Genomic DNA, 17,099 nt, shown 5'->3' on the forward strand with positions numbered 1-17,099 from the left:
TAAGTCATCACACAAATAGATGGAGAGGAAGACTTCAACAGGCTCTCACAGCTGGATGTTTACTCCCATAGAGAGGTGATGGTCCTGATTAAAATGAGGCAATGATTCAGAATGTAGGGGCAGGGAATTTGAATTTTCAAGAAAAAGGTTTCCTCAAAACTGAAAAACTGCAAACTTGAGAAACACAAGGTGTTAAGTGCCTTCTAACCAGGTATTTCTTAAAATGAGATAGGAATGATATGCTTTATCCTGGAATTATCTAGGTATAGATCTCACTCGGTTGAAAGGCAGATATTTTAATTAGATTTGAGCATACTGGGTGAAGACCAGCCAGCTGTCAGGAAGACACCTCACAGATGTCTATAGATTACTGCTAGGGTCCAAGGTAAAATCTCAGGGTAGGAATTTTATCTGTTAGGTTTTCTGATATATCCCAAGTACTTAGAACATTGTGACACATGGTAGGCACTCAGTAGAATTTTGTCGACAGAATAGCCATTTTAACAAAGTCCAAAATCTTGCATCTACAGTAGATCCTCCTTTTGAGAGATGTATAATTATGCAATGATATAATCATAATAATTATAATTCTCAACTTTGGCAATTGAAGAAAAGGCTGTAGCAAGGAAGAATGGTCATTTATCAAGTTGGAAGAGAAAAACTGTCACATGAACAAGAATAATCAAGTCTACAACATCAGCATACATTTCTTTGTTGTCAAGATAAATTCTCAGTTAAATTATACCTAGAAAGAAATGTTTAAATTTGCAATGAGAAATATAACTTTCCTGGGAATCTCAATGCTATTATATGTTTGATTAACATATCAACTCTTTGTAAAAATCAATGGGAAATCAAAATTAAACAGCAGTTCCCTCAATAAACTTGGAACTGGGTAAAAATAGGCTTAGAGTAAAATTTTAGTGGAACCTGATGGGTTGTTGCACCCATTTCATAACAGAATAGAATACTGAAGTTCATTATCTACAGTGCCATCCATTCTGCACCAGTTGTTGGCTTTGTGAAGGAGTATAGAATATATAATGTTCATTTGCTAAGATTCCTTTATCCCTGGGATTTTCTGGCTTGAAGAGTTGACATTTGTCTGTATGTCTATCCTTTTTCAATTCATAGGTGAAAAACCTCCACCTTATTGCACCCTTCTCCAATATTCCTCTTATTTCTTTAGATAAGTTTATGTATTAAATAATACAACAGCAAAGTCTTGGAGATAAAAATATACCCCATTTCCTACTTGATTTTGTAAGCTATACTCTGATCAATTATGTGTTGGAAGAATACCTCACTAGCAAAAGTGTATATCTCTCGATATTTTAGTTCTTTGATACCCATACAAAATTGTATTGCAGAGACTAATATGTAAAACCCCATAAATAACAGAGGTATTTGATAGCCACATAGAGTAAAAAAGCTTTGGAACAATGAAGGAATTTTCTTAAAAGTTAGTACATTGCATGTACTAGTAAGTTATCTTTCTTTTGCAAAAATAAAATAAAACCAAAAATTTCCACTTTACTAATCTTAGTATTGCTGCTCTTTTGAAAAAGAGAGTTCAGAGAGAAAAGGCTTTGCAAGCCACATAGTCCCTGTGAGGACAGTTTGAGAGCAGTACCAACAGCGAAAGCAATGGAATTACAAATATTTTAGTTGACATGCTGTACATCTTACCTTGACTGATTATATAAAAATTGACTTCCCTGCAATTAATAAAATATGAAAATCATGATTCCCTCAAAGACTGAAGTGTAGGACACAATCATTGAATTGTACAAAATGAAAATGATAAAAAGAAAAAGAGGACCTAAGGAAGCAGGGCAGAAAATTTCCCCTTGGCCAAACCAATCTAAGGGATCCAACAAGGGAGAAAGATGATTGAATTTATTGTGTTCTCTATAAAATGATGTTTACATTTACTGTAATAAACTTTATAAGGTTCATTCCACAGTATAGACTTACAACTATAAAAACTGTAACATCACTCAAAATATTCACAACTCCTACCCATAAAGAAGTCAAGACAGGAAAAGCCATTTCCTTTTAAGAATTTGAAATATCAGTTGTGAGTAAAATAAAATGATGAGATAAAGTTTGTATAACTCACTGTGGGACCATTTTTTTTTCTAATTTCTAACCCTTGCTCTGGACTGTGTAGACACAGGCAGACTAGTTATACAGAAAATATCACCAAAATATTCATGCTATAGTGCTAAGTATCATACTTCATTTGAAGACAAAGCTTTAGAAGTTTTCACTGTTTTCAATTATATCGCCATTAATTTTATATTAATGAATTTTTATCGACAGGAAAGTTTTACCCACACCTAGAATGTAGGGGACTTCACCAATGATTTTAGTTTTTCTAGTACTTGTATGATTCTATTTATTAAATTTAAATTTCTGATCTATGTGAAATTTACCTTGACATATAGTATAAAAAATAAATCCAGCTCAGCTGGCATGGCTCAGTGGTTGAGGGTCAACCTATGAACCAAGAGGTCACGGTTCGATTTCCGGTCAGGACACATATCCGGGTTGTGGGCTCGATCCCCAGTAGGGGACATGCAGGAGGTGACTGATTAATGATGTTTCTAGTTCTCTGTTCCTCTCCCTTTCTCTCTGAAATCTATAAAAATATATTTAAAAAAATAAATCCAATTTTGTCTTTCTCTATAAGGCTATTCATTTTTTCCAGAAGCACTTTTTAAAACGGTTTTTTCTTTACTCTGGTGATTTATGTTGCTACCTACAGAATATTCTAAATTTTCATATGTAAAACTATAAGACTGAAGACACAAACCAATGGAAGAATATCTCATGTTCATGAATTAGGAGAATTAATATTGTTAATTAGGAGAATTAATACTGCCCAAAGTGATCTACAGATTCAATGCAATTCCTATCAAAATCCCAATGGCATTTTTCACAGAAAGAAAAATAAATCCTAAAATTTATGGGGAACCACAAAAGACTTTGAATGTCCAAAGCAATCTTGAGAAAGTAGAACAAAGCTGGAACAATCATACTTCCTGATATCAAACTATATTACAAAACTATAGTAATCAAAACAGTATGGTACTGTCATTAAGAAAAAGACACAGATCAATCCACAAAATAGAGACAGAGAATTAAACCCATGCATATATAGTCAACTAATCGTTGACAAGGGTGCTAAGAATGTACAATGGGAAAAGGATAGCCTCTTCATTAAATGGTGTTGGGAAAACTGGATATCCACATGCAAAATAATTAAATTGCACCCTTCTCTTATGCCATACACTCAAATGGAGTCAATATGAATTAAAATCTCCTAGAAGAAAACATACGGGGAGAACTCAACTTTGGTTTCCCCAATGGTTTCTTTAAATATCACAACAAAAGGTCTTTTATTTTGATTTGGAAGTTCCTCTTTAAGAACTGACAATGTGTTTTTCTTTCTATATCTAGGAGGATAGATTTTTTAAAATCTCCTATTATTGATTTCTAGATGTATTGTGTTATAGCCATAAAATGCTATTTGTATTATTTCTTTTTTTAAAATTTGTATTTTTCATCATTCTCTTTCTCTTCCTCCTCCTTTCGTTTTCCCTTCCCTTCATTTTATTCTTTTTGCTTCTAATATCCTTTTTTTTACAAAGAAGAATAGAAAACGCCTCATGAGTTCAGGTTATGAAGTAGGATTTCTAATCAGAAGAAGACAATACGTCTGTATTGTAACAGAGCGTAACAATAGATGGCTGCATAGACCACCAGATACATCTGCTTCCACCCTGGTAATTGAAATTCTGCTGTTGAGTAAGACTCTGCCCCTAGCTCTTGCACTGGTCTTGGATCTGGCCAATTAAAGAAATGTTTATTTAATTCCCTGAACATACACCTGCAGTACCATGCAGGCACCACACTCATAACTTGGGAAGTGTGATTGATAGGAGGCTCACTCTCAAAGCCCAGTGAAGGCATTTCAAATTACTAGTCCTTTGCACTCCCCGTGCCTCTTCCAGTCTGAAGTACTCAGAATGACTTTTCCCAAGGCCTGCAGTGCTGTTCTGGAGAGAGGAGGGAAGTGACCATTAAAGCAACAAAAACCAAAGCTGTGATTTGTGACCATTTCCCACTGCTGCTGGATTTGCCATCGGTGTGGCAGTGCGGCTTCTTGTCAAACACAAGCCTCTTTAAGGACAATCGCTGTGTCTGAACAGAAAGTACTTTGTCTCCTCAGGCAGGAAGCCTAACGCAAGGCTTACCCAGAGTTATATTTTCCACCATGTGGCCAGGACAATAAACATGGGGCTTTTGATCTGGGTGGTAACAGAGACAGAGTCCGAGTTCTGAAAGGAGGAAAGTGGGAAACGAATCTGCCAGAGGTGAGTGTGTGCCCTCGGGGCACTTTGGCGTGCCTAGAGTTCACTGAGCAAAACCAGAAAGATCTCAAATAAACATGTCTGAGGAGTCATAAAAATCCTAACCGGCGTGATAACTTAAATCCCGACGTCAAAACACAGAAATGCATGGCCTACATCACATGAAACTTCTTTGGCCCCAGGCTTATAAATTAAACCTCCTTCAAACTCCTATTTTTACAAGCATAAATTTACACGTACCCTTCCTCCCTACCACCATCTTCATATTATAAATAACAGCAAAGGATCTTTGTGGTCCTGCAGGTGGAATACTTTAAAAAAAAAACACAAAAAACTAAAATGGGGGCAAATGTATACTAAAAGGAAATCTTTCCTAATTTTCATTAGGACACAAGTGCATGTCACTGTCATATGTGTCCTTTTAACTTGCTGCTTTAAAACTTCATCCTAGAAATCAGTGCCATTGGTTATTTTTCATGTTAACTTCATTTTCAAATCTAAATGCCAAAGAGAAGCGCAGTTTATGTCAGTCCTGTTGAGGTTCAGGGCTGCGATGAGGAAATGTGAGTGGGCTGGAGTGGGGCGCCCTGCCGAGTTAACTTGGCAGAGTCTGAGTTTCTGGCTCAACCTGATATTAAAAGTGAGTCATCAGTTTACCCACACAGCAGGGTCTTCACTTTGTACTTCTCATTCTGAGTCACTCAGCAGGGGGTCCAAAGGCTCAAGGTTAGTTTCTATAATTAATAATCAAGGGGAAGAAATTCCTCTCATTTATTTTGAGAATTATTTTGTTATTCATAAATTCCTTAATGTTACTGCCTGATAAATAATAAGAGCACAAATAAAATCCATCTCATGGAAAGGTAAGTTATGTTCAGTGGAATTCATTTTCAGTAGAGGCCAGAGGCATCGCTGTTCACCTAAAAGTGATCTTTTCCCCTTTATATCTGTTAAGAGACATATGAACAGCATAGTTTCAGGTGCCTGTACCCGTTACCTGATATTTTTAGAAAAAAAAAATCCAGTAATTGCTGTAAATTAAAAGATATATTTTAGAACTATTATGATTTTTAAATACTTCCAGTTTTAATAAAGGACATAGACAAAATGATTTAAGATTTAACTCCTCACTTAAAAATTAATAGATCAAAACAATTTACTTTTCTTCTCTCTCATATTATGTACTAAACCTAAGAAATATAAGCATTACTTTTTTAGTTGTTGTTACTCCCTACCCAAGGATTTTTTTTCCCCATTGATTTTCTTAGAGAGAGTAGAAGGGAGAGGGAGAGACACAGAGAGAAATATTGATGTGAGAGAGACACATCGATTGGTTGCCTCCTACATGCACTCCAACCTGAGGCCAGTGATCAAGCCTACAACTGAGGAACATGCCCTTGACTGGAATCTAACTCAAGACCCTTCAGTCCATGGGCTGACACTCTAACTACTGAGACAAACAAGCTAGGGCATAAGCATTGCTTTTAATCCAAACTTAGTAAACACCTACTACTATCTGCAGCATGACCTCCAGCTGCAGGAAGCTGATCCTGAGCAAGTTTCTCCTGCTCTGCTTGTTGGCAGACACTGGGATGGCCTTCCAGGACTTTCTTGTCGCCCTCTTCTCACTGTGACACTGAAAGTATCTTCACAAAACCCGTCCAAATGGTATTGTGGGCCTTTCTGTGTCCATAAACACCTTTATTATAAAAGTCATTACAGCTATTTTAATTAGTTGTTAAACATTTGTCTCCAGCACAATGCAGAGAGCTCCTAGAGGGAAAGTAGATTCCAGTTTATCTCTGTCTCTCCATTCTGGCCTGCTCTTCACCATTAAGCACTGCATGTTTTGTAAAAGATGTCTTGTTTATGTCAAGATCATATTAGTATATGGTGACAGTAACCTTACATGTCATTCACCCAATTTCCTTCTCACAATACTTGGCTTGTAGTAGTCCTATGCCTAGTCATCTCATCTATCTATTTTAACCCCTTATATGAGGCCCTACCAACTTTTCAAAAAATAATTTCTCCTACCACTTTTATCATGATTAAATTAAACATATAGATTAGTTGTAAGAGAAGAAGAGAAAATATCTTGGTAAAATTTGTCAATCAGTAGTACTTATTTACATTCAATTAGACTTCCTAGAGATCCTATACATTTCTTGTTAAAATTATTTCCAGTTATTTTATACTTTTATTATTTTAAATTGTATCTTGTTAGCTTTGTATTTCCAATCAGGATTGGCCATTGATGTTTGAATATTTAGTTCTAGAGGCCCAGTGCATGACATTCATGCACTGGGGTGGGGGTGGTGGGGGGGAGCCTCAGCCTGGCCTGTGCCCTCTCACAGTCCAGGATCCTGAGGGGATGTCCGACTGCTGGCTTTGGTCCTTAGCGCTGCCATGGAGGTGGGAGAGGCTCCTGCTGCTGCTGCTATGCTTGCCAGCCATGAGCCTGGCTTCTGGCTGAGCAGCGCTCCCCCTGTGGGAGCACACTGACCACCAGGGGGAAGCTCCTGCATTGAGCATTTGCCCCCTGGTGGTCAGTGCGCATCATAGTGACTGGTCATTTCACTGTTTGGTCGATTTGCATAGGGTTTTATTATATAGGATGTTGTGGGGTTTTTTAGTGAATGTATGATTTTATTACTTTTACTAAGTTATTTTATCATCCCCATACTCAATGGAAAGAAATAAAACTATATAAAAATATGGACTCAATATTATTCACAATAAAAAGGGTTTGCTTCCTTCTGCAGGCCTGGGAGTACTGTACAACAGGAAGCACTTACTGATATTAAAAATACATTAAGTGTAGAAAATGCCTAGAAATTACTAAATGTGAATAGATAACTATGTATATTGAGATTTTACATCAATTATTAATAGGAAGTTAAAGGGACAACTAACATCTAGAATTTCATATAACTTAAGCTTGTCTTTTGAAAGCAAGGAATTAGAAAACAGACTTCTAAATATTTTGATTTTTAGTTTTTAAATAGGTAGTGCATTCATCAGCACCACAAAGTAAGAATTTTTATTTTTAAAAATTCTCTGGAATAATGAAGTCATACCAGAACCTAGGGTAAAAATTAAATTTAAATTTCTGATTGAATTTCTAATCCCATGTGACAGTTTCTTTCAGGAAACAACACAGTGTTCTGTAGGGTTCCTGGCACCCCTTCAGTAAAGGTCATAGAAGTTAAGTGTTCCAGCAGTGAGCCCAACTTTTAGTAGTCTTCAAAGGGCTTCAAGGGTGTTTACCCTGTACATTACAACAGAGAATATCAAAGGCATCCCTTGAAAATGTTTGTGAAGTGAATATCCATTTCTATAATTTAAGCATTCAAAAACTCCTAAACACTTGTCTACTTTACCCTGTATGGGGTAAATAAATATAAATGTGTAAGTCTCAACAAATGGCACCTTTCTTTCTTTCTTTTCCCTCTACCAACTACACATTCTCTCCAACTTTACTCCAAGGAAGAACACGAACCTTATTTAATTCATTCCAATTTTCTCATATATTTTTCAAAATTTATTTTTTCACTTTAAATGGATTGACCTACTTCAGACATACAGGTGAATGTCCGAATCACAAGTGTATGGTTTGATACATTTCTATAAACAGTACACACCCTTATAACCAGCATCTAGGTTAATAAAAGTTTCAGGACCCCAAAGCCCTTTTGCGCCCCCTTCCTAACACAGCCCACCTCCCCAAGTGTATCCATGTTTTACAGTTCTACCAGGTCAGAATAGTTCTGCCATATGAATATTTTTTTACTTTAATGTAATTGTAATCATATAGTATGCAGTCTTTTGAGCCTCACTTCTTTTGCTCTTCTTGTTTGTGAGATTCAACATATTTTCCATGTCTGTATAGATTATTTGTTCTCATTGCTGCATAGTATTCCACTGTGTGATATCCTACAACTATTTACCCACTTTACAAAAGCAAGCATTCATGTGCAGTAGTCACCCCCATCCATGGTCAATCGAGGTCCAAAAATGTTAATTTGAAACTTCCAGAAATAAACAATTTATAAGTGTTGACTTGCTTGCCATTCTGCATAGTGTGATGGAATCTTGTGACATCCTGCTCTGTCCCACCCCAGACATGAATAATCCCTCTGTCCACGAGTATGAGCATTGCAGTTGCTCCACATCCTTGCCAGAATTTCGTGTTGTCGCTGTAAAATTCTTATTATAGCTGTTTTAGATTTGTAGTGATATCTCATCATGGCTTTCATTTTCTTTCCTTGACCAAGACAGAGAGAAGAGGCAACTGATGACAAGGGAAATTGACATATGAAACTACTCAGCCCTAAGGTAGGGAAGTATTGTCAGTTCTCGCATAAGAAGCCTTCATAGTGTAAACTAATTGGCCACTACAGGTTGTTGCAACTAATTTTAAGCTCTCTACTATAATCGCTGAATTCAAAATCCCATTAAAACATGGTTGGGAAAGGGCTGACCGTACGATCCACATTCTGGGTTTCTGTTTCCCTTCCAGTGTTCCAACTTCCAAGTAGTCACTTTTACACAGGTGTCTGTCTCTATGCTCATATATAGATTTTCCATGGCCATTCAGAGACCTTAGCTGCTTTCTGCCTATTCTAATTAGGGAAGAAAACATACAAATGCCACCCTCCTGGCATTGTCCATCTGTTGTGCCATCGCACCCCCTCTCTCTACCCCACACACCCACATTTATAAAGTCGTTTTCCCCCGGGGCTACCTCCTCCACACATGAAAGGATCATTCTTGGTATTTTTCTAATTTACGCAAAATGGTATGGTTTCTGTGTTAGAGTTGAGGAATTTCACACCTGGCCAACTTTTTCATATTGGCAGACCCTGTGGCTAACTAACAATGAGAATGAGAATGATACTACTAACAATAAATTAGTTTTGAATTGAGTTTGCAAACTTTCCTGAACATAGCTATGAAAATCTGCACTTTTACTTAATTTAATGACAGCTTTTAGTCATGCAATGATGAAATTTGCTTAAGCTTATGTTTTGGAACGATCTCAACACATACATAGAAAACAATCTTTAAATCGCGTAAATAAAAACATACTTGTATTGTCACAAATGTTAATTCATGAAATAAAAATAATAAATTCAACTTTAAAGAGGAATAAAGTAATTTTCAAGCATCCTAAGTCTAATTTTCTTTGCTGAAGGTAATCATTTTAATATATATTTAATTGTTTCCAAGTCCCAAAGGTATACCTGATATTCTACTTACTTTGGTATGTATGCTCAAAGAACATTTGACTGATCAATAACATGGAACAGACTGACATATCAGCAGAGGCGAGGGAAGAAGGGAGGACTGGATAAAAGAAGGTGAAGGGATTAGCTTAAGAACAGATATGCATAGCTCATGGACACAAACAACAGTGAGGTGAAGGCCAGGGGAGGGCTGAGAGGCGGGCTTGGTGGAGGTGAGGAAAGGGGTGGAAAATGGGGGACATTTGTAATAGTGTGAACAATTAAAAAAATGTTACTATGTTAGACTTGGCTGGATGAAAAGGAAAATTCCAAATTGAGTGTCTTCTTTGTCAAATACACTATTATTTTAAAGTGATTTCCACTTCAAGCAAATTAGAACATGTGCCATTTATTTTGAGAAGCGGACCACTTAAAATGAGCTAAATGAAAAGGGGGGCTGTTCTCACCAGTTCGAGAATAACTGGAAGATCCTGGGAATCCTGCTGTTTCCTGATGGAAACATGCTCTTACAGCTGAGAGCTGAGAGTGGGATGCGGTTTGCTATTGTGTTGAGTCAGCAATGTGCAGCTTCTCAGAATTCCTGAGGGATCGCCCTAAAAAGATTAAGAATTATAATAGTATTTTCCAAAACTCTATTATAAATTGGCAGGTCAATACATTAAACACTGTGATGCTTTATGAATAACTGTCCTGGGTCCAGGCAGGTTCTGAGTCAGTTTCAGTCCCTGGGGGCTGTGAATTTAAAGAAGTTAGAACTACATGGTTTTTCAGATGCAGAAAAATAAGCACCAGTAGGTTATCTTTTTCACGACGGAACAGAAAAAATTATGTAAGTGGATATGTGCCAACTGTTGGCAACCAACCAAAATAATGGTAGTTTCCCCACCAACTGAACTCAGAGAGTAAGGGATTAACATTTAATGAAATGCTGCAATGTTTGCTTAGAAACTGGCAAAAATCTCCCCCACAAAAGTAATTTTCCCCAGAAACCTTTCCCTGAACCCCCTGGTTGAACTAAGTCTGTGTTCCTTATCCTTTGAAGCATCCTGTGCATCGCTTCACTACTGAAATCTATCATCACTGTTAAAATATGTAAGTATTAAAAAAATAGCATAGGAACTACTGATGCAGATAATTCCATGAAAGAGACACTCACACAGAGGGGACGCCAGAATGTTTCCAAAGCTAGATATAAGAATAGACTCTGGATGGGAAAACTGAAACATTGTTTTGGAGGGGAGCCCAAATTTATCTTCCAACCAAGGGATATTTTCTTTTTAAAAAGTAGAAATATTTTTTCTTTAAAAAGATAGCAAAATAAATTTTAAAATTTTCTCCCGATATTTTAGCTATTTTCTGATTCATTATAACTATCAGCAGGCAACAGAACTAGAATCTGCAGATGTTAATGCACGATGCACCCGATGCACACGGGTCCGTGTGTGGAATCAGCACCCAAGAGTAGAGGACCAAATGTTAATGCACGATGCACACAGGTCTGTGTGTGTGGAATCAGCACCCAAGAGTAGAGGACCTAAAGGAAGCAGGAGTGCTTCTTGTTTTTCACGTAAAGAGTTCATGAGAGATTAAACGGTCCCTGAAATGTTTGCTGCATGATTATGGTTCATATTTACTAGCAACGCAAAGACTGAAGAATGGCTTGAAACCCATAAAGTCCTAGTGAAACTGCACACAACCAGTTTAATAAAAGCTAGCAGATAATGTCCATTTGGCCTCTGGAATCTGGAGTATCTTTGAAATGTTGGATATCATGCCAACAAGTGGAATATTGCCATTCATAAAGAAACTGATGCAGAAATAGAAATCTTTGCTCAGGGAGGTGGGAGCAGGAAATCTATAAATCTCAAAAGACTGGGCTTCAGGGAATGCCATAATCATTCCCACATGCAAGGTATGTGCGTGCAAAATATAAAGGGTAAAGCACTAGAGAGCCAGGTTCTAGGTGGTGAAGTGCCACGTTCTGAATGGTTTCAGCAAGAGAGTTGAGAACGTGGGGTTCCTGGGTGCTCTTCAAATTCTCCCAAAGTTTGAGCTATGTGTACGTACCTCCCCCTCTTCCCATCAAAAACAAGAGTTCTACTACCAAGGTTTCAATTGCTATCAGATGCTAGTAATTATCATAATAAATTTAATGCAAGGTAACCCCTTTTCTTCATTTCAAAAACTTTAAAAATTAACTTTTATCCTTACCATAATTTTGAATATTTACATTATATCATGTTCAATCCGAATTTTAGTTTATTCCATATGCTATGGCTTTCAAATCTCTTGTTTTAGTCTTGTGTTCCCTCCCCAGCTCTTAGAAGACAGCCTGGCAGAGGTAATGAGGAGACATCATCGCCCAGTTAATTGTCAGAGAAACAATTATCTAAAGGAGAAATATATAGAGATTCACTTAAAAAGTTACTGATTTTTAAAAAAATAAAGACAATAGTACAAATCGGTAGTTATAGAATAGCCAGAGATGTAGATTACAGCATAGGAAACATAGTCAATAATATCGAGATAAATATGTACGGGGCCAAGGGGGTACTTGGAGCAGCAGGTAAAGTGGTTAGAAAAATCTAACCACTTTGCTGTATATCTGAAGCCAATGCAGAATAATGCAGAAGGTAAACTGTCATTGAAAAAGATTAAAAAAATAAAACAAGGTACCAAAAATGTGTCATAGTCTACTATTTCTGTAAGAAAGGTGGAGGTACATGCATATAAATATATACAGATCTAATTCTATTTTTCAGTGGAAGAAGAAACCACAAAAAAGTTAAAGGTTTTTCTACATGGGAAAGGAAGATACGGAGTGGGTGAGAAGGAATAAAAGCTAGACTGCTTTGAATATATTTTGGTTTTCAGATATGTCCTTAATGCTATGTAATGTTTTATACATAATATTCAAACAAAAATAAAATGAAATAAATGAAAAAAATGTAAAAGCAACGATGTGAAAGTAGAATGGGCCAGCGTTCGATTTAAAGTTTGTGGTCCTGGAGAGGGCTACTGGCTTGATAGGGAACTGCTTACCCTCATCTGGCTTACCGCCGGACAGGGGATATTTTTCCATCTACTGATTAGGCACAGTTAAAACGCACTATGAAGCAGTGTAAATGGAATTCGGAGTTGGATTGTTTGTATGCTTCAGTTTTAACAATGAAAGGCGGGCGTGCTAACCGCACAGGTAGATAAGCTCAGCTAGATGAGAAAGTGTCTCTGGTGAGACAGCAGCACGAGGAGGTTGCAAACAAAGGCATGATGTCTCAACGTTCTCTCCCTTTGCCTTTGTAGATGAATTCACACAAACATTTCTTCCTTCGCATCCTACGGCAAGCTTGGTGGCTAGTATTGGCTTGATTTCAGCTTAGAATGAAACTATGTTGGTATCTCAGCTCTCCCCTCAATGCTTATAAAGGGGATGAGGCGCAGCATTACCTTAAATACCACAACACAGTCCCAGTTTGTTCCTTTGAAAAATAATCCCCACTCCTGCTCAGAAATACTTTCCTGACAATAATACAAAAGACGCAGTCGAAAAGCCAATTCAATAAATCGGAAGTTTAATAGCTCTGCAGAAGTCTTGCCCCTGACAGTCAGAATACCGTTTTACTGCTCTGTAAACAGCCCACGTTGAAGGAACATTTTTCTGGTTAGCAGGATGTGTGTTATTGAAGCTGGTGACTAGAGGGAGCCCTTTTGTCTCCGAAACAATGACCTAACAGAGACGTAAATCTTAGGCTTAAAAAAATCAAATGGATTAAAATAATAATCATTAATAATAAAGACGACATATGGAAGTACTACGGATAACCAGCATTTGATCTAAAGTTTGTGTTCCTGTCTTTGTTTTTCCTTTGCATCAGGAGAGCGGATAAAGACCAATCACGTCCAGTTCAACACTGTCCAAGGGCAAGGAGTCAGGTACCGATGCAGCCAATACCTCAGCTTTATTGTCTCGGAGCTGCTGGTCAGTTTATGCGCGCTTAAAGACTTACTATCCAGAATGCATAGTTTCCTTTTAGAAAAAGAGGAGAGCGGAAGGAGGTCAGCTCTCAATGAGAAGGACAAGGGTTTTCTTTGAGTGGCTGGAGGACACATAGAGCTTGACAATGCTTCTGCCAGCCCAGCCCTGCCTCTGGCCCGAGGTGCAGCCTCTCGGGTCTGTGCTGTCACCTGCTGTCCTCTCTGTTCCTCCCACTGCTGTGTGCGGCACTCAGAGGCACGTTGAGCGGGAGAAACCGTTACCAAAAAAAGGGATGAGGAGGGAAAAACGCCTATCCTCTAACCAATTAGTTTGCTTACTTTTGCCTTGTGTGTCTCAGACCACCGGCTGCCTGGAATTAATATATTTAAGGCCAAATCCACTTCAACTCCGCCACAGTTTTGGCCAACGGAGCTTTTGCTGTGTGGTTTGCTGTGCCTTTGGCCTTCTCTATCTGCTGGTCAGGTAGTTAGTTCTCTCTAACCATGAAATTTGTGGGCTAGATTCCTAAGCCTTTCCCTTATTCTTTCCATAGCATAGAAATTGGAGCATTAATATTTATTTAAAAATCAGAGCCCTTGAGGGCTGAAAAATGTTTTGGAGCCTAGATGCCCTTATTCTGGGGGTACATGTGTGAGAGATGGATTGCTTGGGACCTTGGCCGGGAGGAGGGTTCAACCTAATTATAAAAAGCCACCGTGTCGCTGAGCCCATCCTGGAATGAACTTTTAACTGCGAGGCTAGAGGTCTTGACCACACACTAGGCCTTCTATAAACCTGAGGTAGGCTCTGAGGGTGTGGTCTGTACTTTGCAGATTCCAGTGTCCGGGTTAGAAAAACAGGCAGCAGCTTTTTCTGAATGTTACAGTCGTTCTTTCTAAATTCACCTCTGCCTAAAGTTAAAAGCCAATATTTTTATTATTTTTTATGCTGCGCATTTCAAATACTAACAAAGACACTAACATGTACAAAAGGTATACTTTATCTGCAGTGAAAGGAGAATAGGTTTATAAAAAATAAAACAGTTCCTAATTTTTACTGGGGGATCTCAAAGCACCTCCAGTAGTAACCTAAGGAAGCACCCCGCTGGTTTTCACAGCGTGGCTTTTGGATAACGGGAACCATGAAGGTGTTCCAGGTGGTCTGGGACAAGCCCAAAAGGCAAGTTACACACACGCAACAACATAGTTTTATAAATGTATTTTCCACTGCAGATCTGAGTCTGTGCTGGAACACATGAATAGGAACTTCAATTTAAAAATCTAACCACAATAATGATTACAGAGCCAAGCAAAAACACCACACATGGTATTGAGGGCTTTGTGATATCAAAGAAAGGAATACACTTGGGTAGGTGGTCCTCAAGGCCTTACGCCCTAAGTGGTCTGTGGAAACTGCTGCAGAGCTGTGGAACCTCCGTAATTCACCCAAAGTCTCTTGCAGGTGAATATTTATCTCAGCAAAAGGGCCACATTTTCCAAAGTTTGAGGAGTTTTTCTAGTTATGGTGAATTTAAAAGTGAGTATATGATACTCAAAATCTATCCCTTGAAAGCTCTCTAAACTTAGACCTGCATAGACGTGAAGTATTTTGAGTTAGGGGATCCACAGACATGTAAACATCAATGTAATTTGGAATCCTGCCTTCCTTTATTTTGTAGAGAATGGAAGCTGGGGTATTATATCATATCAAAGGCAGATTCATGCCAAACCATTTCCTAGCTGGATCAATGTAGACTTGGGGAGGGGGTTGGTGGAGAACCTCTGTGGGATACCTATTGTATAACAAGCACAACATCACTAGCTTTGCAGGAATGAGCTCATTTAATCTCCCCATAAATATTTAGGATAGGTATTATTATTATTATTATTATTTTCATCAAATAGGTTGGAAAAGAGATGCTTAGAGAGATTAAGTAACTTTTCAAAAATTACATATCCTAGAGGTAAGGTGCAAACCTGGACCACTGTGATAATGTCATCAAAGCTATTTCCATTATATCTTTTTAATCCTGAGCTTTTTCATAGATCTTGCCTTGACTCTTGTCTGTCTTTTACTTAAATGGCAGAAACTGTGACCACATACTAATGTTACATAGATTTTTTTTACAGTCAGCCTTATTTCTACTCTCCTCCCTCTTTATTGAAATTTAGGAAGTACACTTTTTACTGTAACTGAAAATGTGTTCTGAAAGAGATTTTTTTTAACTTTATTGGGAATGACTTCTGTATTCAGAAATTGGAGGTTAATTTGTCATTTGGGATTCTTCAAGATCTTTGGGAGTAATTTATAAGAGACAGTCCTTTCTGGGTCTCTTGCCTCCTATAATTCTTGCTAATCCTGCCAAGAATACAATGCTCTGACCACACTTTACACTAGTAATTTCTCATGGTTGTTTTTATGCAATTGAGAAATTTAACTTTGAAAGATGAGATAAAATCTTCACTAAACAAAGAATAGTCTTTCTTACTGCTTGCTATAAAAGTTGTGGATTCCTCAAGCTAAGAATTTCTCACCCAAGATACAAACCCATTGTACTTGAGTGTCCACCTGCACCAAATATTACTGTTCTCAAGACATATGGGGCAAGAGGAACTGTAGCAGGAAAAATTATGCTGCCAAAAAGATTATTTCCCTAACTCTTGGAACTATGAATATGATGAAATACCCTGAATGTGAATATGTTGCCTTACACAAAAAGGAATTTGTGGAGGTAATTACGGTTACTAAATAGCTGACTTTAAATAGGTAGATTACACTGGATTCTCAGGGTAAACCCAGTGTATTCATATCAGTCCTTATAAGCAGAAGCAGAAGAGGCAGTCATGGAGATATAGATGAAGAGAAAGACAAAGAAATTCATAGAAAACAAAATATCTGATATGTCATTACTCACTTTGAAAATAGAGGGTCCTGCAAGCCAATGAATGGAGGTGACTTAAGGAAACTAAACACAACCCCTGGACAGCAAAGAAACAAGTGCCTCGGTCCTACAGTGGCATGGATTTGAATTGAAATCTGCCATCAGAATTCCTATTTGTGCCTCAGAGCTTCCAAAGAAGAGCCCAAGACCACCGACACCTTGATTTTGGCTTTGTGAGACCTTAAGCAGACTACCAGTGAAGTCTGCTGGAATTTGCCCTACAGAACTGTAAGAGAGTAGGCTGCTGAGTTTGTGGTAATTTGTAACACCAGGAAAAGAACAGTGATGCAGTAACAGAAGCATATCTGCTGATGTTCAGGTGGCTTGCTAAGCTATAACAAATCCCTTTTTCTCTGACTCAGGAGTTTCTTGTCTTCTGCCAGCATTGGTAACCAGTTAATTTATTAGCTTGCAAGCAAAATCAAATCAAATCAAAGTCTCATCAGTGTCTAGAATCATTAAATATTAGTGATAGTGCCACTATTGTACTGACAGAAGCTACAAGGCTTAATGAAAAGATTATTAGAGTGATGAAGACCTGGGTTCCATATAAG

The sequence above is a fragment of the Myotis davidii genome, unplaced genomic scaffold (genome assembly GCF_000327345.1).
Source record: "Myotis davidii unplaced genomic scaffold, ASM32734v1 scaffold168, whole genome shotgun sequence".
Classification (NCBI taxonomy): Eukaryota; Metazoa; Chordata; class Mammalia; order Chiroptera; family Vespertilionidae; genus Myotis; species Myotis davidii.